The sequence below is a fragment of the Dasypus novemcinctus genome, chromosome 11 (genome assembly GCF_030445035.2).
Source record: "Dasypus novemcinctus isolate mDasNov1 chromosome 11, mDasNov1.1.hap2, whole genome shotgun sequence".
NCBI lineage: Eukaryota > Metazoa > Chordata > Mammalia > Cingulata > Dasypodidae > Dasypus > Dasypus novemcinctus.
Window position 1 is genome coordinate 111172667 of NC_080683.1, and position 3124 is coordinate 111175790.

Consider the following 3124-nt stretch of genomic DNA (forward strand, 5'->3'; position numbering starts at 1 on the left):
TGTGTCAAAGGGTATATGCCTACACATTTTTTCATATATATTATCAACTCACCCTCAAAAAGATTACATTAATTTATACTCCCAGCAACAGTTTTTAAAAAATATTTGTTTCTCCAACCCTAAATAATGATGGATAGGCCAAAGCTGTTAAAATTTTATTAATACAATAGATAAACACTAGGAATTCAGTGTTCTTTTTTTATTTGTAAAATAATTTTTATTTTCATTTATTTTAAAAAATGTACATTAATATTCAACATATATTAATATTCAGCATCTTAAAATCCACAATTTAGTGAAAACAAGGTATCCAAGAGCACACTAGGAGCAGAAATTGCTTTATTAACTACTAATCATTTTATGAAGACATATCCACCTATATAAAAACAAACACTAAAGAGAATAGACTTAAAGCTAATAAATAAATGAAAAGCATAACTATCAATAAATATCAGATTTTAAACAGGATTTCTGCAAAAGCTTTACCACAAAAGAATTTTCAGTCAAAGTAGACAAGATACCCAGTAAACCCAAACTTGGAGACTAGTGAGACATTGGTAAATTTTCTCTCTTAGTTGAGTCTTACCTAACATGATTTCTTGATGAAACTTGTAGTTACTATGGTACATTTTAAAAGGATAGTACAGTTGTGTTTTCTCTCATTTTAATTCCTTCTCTACATTTATAGTATTGGCAGCGGCAGCATCATATCATGTGGGTTGTTTAATCCATTTGACTCTTTTTTTTTTTTAACCTGTCTGGACTTCCTTGGGATGGACTGTTACTCAAAGCTTTGCCTGCCTTTTTTCCAAAGCCATTTATGTCTCTCAATTCTCCACTGTCGCTCTTCTGTCGGGCTTCTACTTGACTCAGAAGCAAGCAGGTCACTTTCAAATGAGATTGTCGAAAACACATAAATTCAGTAGCTGTTACATTGTGGCCATTATTTTCCTGTTCTTCATCATTATTGCTAATAAAATGTTCATGCAAAACAGGAAGATCCAAGTTGAATTCATTTTAAACAGGTCTGAACTTCCTTTTTGTTTCCTGGGTGGTTAATAAAGTCCTCAAATTACAATTTAGGGAATAGTCTATGTGCCCAGGGCTCTATGTGTCTTATCAGTATCTTTAAGTTGTCAGCCTCATGACGCCACCTTTGAATTTTGCTGTGTCAAACACATGCCTTAATATTGGAAACTCTCTCTCTGAAATTAATCTCTGAGCATCCAAATTGGTTATATTCCTTTTAATTGCTCTTTAGAGGACCAGGAACAGGTGTTCCTCTCCTTGACTCTTCATAAGTTCAGCACCTTCACCATCTTCTCTCTCTGGGGAGGCTGAAAGTAGGAAAGGAGTAAGAATTTCATCTACTATGAGCTCATCATCTATAGGTCAGTCAAACTAGTCTGTGGTTCCAGCATCTCTCACTCAGACTGTAGCCGCCACAGACTTGCCCTAGTGTAGGGTTACATTTTTATCTTTTGGAAGTTTATTTTGGAATAAAAGGTGAGAGAGATATCCCTTTTAAAAATCCCATTTTGATAATATTTTGATTTTAGGTGACTGAAGGCCTAGACATGGATAGAGCTTTTTTCCTGTTTTCTGGATCATGAGAAATAACAAATCTTCCCACATGGGCCACGCCTCTGTCCTTGATGGCCTGGGTGATGTCACAGTGAGGAAGAGTTTGTTCTTATTCTCTGGGGTTCACAGCTGCAACATTCCTCTCTGTCTCCCAAGATGTTCTATGTTGTAACTCTGGCTTCTTTGTAGCAAATGTTGGAATGTAGCAAGTGATGAGTTAGGGCGAAGACATGTCCTTGACCTCCGTTTCCCATTATCACGTCTCACCAGCTTCCATGGCTATGTCAACAGGAAAAAAACTGGAAACTCCACAATGGTGAATTAAAAATGTCAGGCTCTATCATGTGTATGTATTATATGAGGTTATATACTTGAAAGGGGCAGAAGTGACTAATAATTTTTCAGAACAATGGCCTGTTTTCTATTTTTTTCTTCCCATGCATGAGTGATATACTTAACCAACCAGAGTTATCTACCTTCCAGAGCAGAAGGAGGGAGATGAGATAAGGAGTCTTGGTATTATTATGCTAAATATGCATTACCTTTTAGCTTACCAAATTGGATTTTTATTCCCTAGCAGAACAATAGACTCAAAAGCCAGGTATTGTTAAGGGAGAAAATGATTTCTAAACTTCTTAAACGCCTCTAATATATTAAGACTGAGGCCTGATAGGCTCAAATATTAAGTTTATTATAAACTTTTTTTCATTCCCATTGTGTTTAAAGATCCAAGTTCGGTGGCAGGATTTCCCACAGTAATATCTGATCTCCAGAGAAGAGCAACCACTAATCTCTTTAGTGATGATGAGAACTGCTCTCAAAAATTTATTCCTCACTGTCTTGATGAAAGTTGTGTCCTCTGGACATAGCTGGAGTACGTGAGCAGATCTTACATGATAAATCTACACTAAGATTCCAATCTCTAGACCTTTGGACCCCCTCATCTACATTATACCAGGGCAGTTCTGGCTTTTGACTTCAGGCAGTGTTGGTCATCTTTTGGCCCGTGCTTCAGCCAACCACCTGAACAAACGGAGAGCCCTTTCTAATCCCTGGAGTTACAACAGTGAAACCAGAACCTCTGCTTTATGAGCCTACATCAATAGCTTCAGCCCAATCCAACTTTATGTTCCTTACACCATTACCCCACACCCTTAATATCCATTCCCACATATATTCCCCTGATTTCTGCTATATAAATTGGAAAATGATGGAATTCTCTTGGAGTGTAGTGCACCTCCTCAAGGGTCATACTTTGTACTTTAACTCTCAGGGCCATAGATCTGGAAGAAAAGACATGTGTTAGGCATGGCTGATGAGAGGAATTAGCAGTGTCTTGCAAGCCAACTACCTTAAGGCATTCCATTACAGTTTTATCTGGTGAAACATGGTTAATCTCTTCAGATTAGGGTGCAAGGACTATTTCCTCAGGACAGACCATTACAGGTTTATCTTGCAAAGTCTGCCCATATGACACCATTACAGTTTTCAGGATCCTATTCCTTCCTAATCAATACCTTCACTTTAACACAGACAGCCT

The 3124-nt window shown here is 37.2% G+C and overlaps 1 pseudogene; it reads right to left on the reverse strand.

The window, feature by feature from the left end:
* Positions 1-477: 477 nt before the first annotated feature.
* Positions 478-1421, reverse strand: LOC101431767 (TIMELESS-interacting protein pseudogene; annotated as a pseudogene).
* Between the last annotated feature and the right edge of the window lie 1703 nt (positions 1422-3124).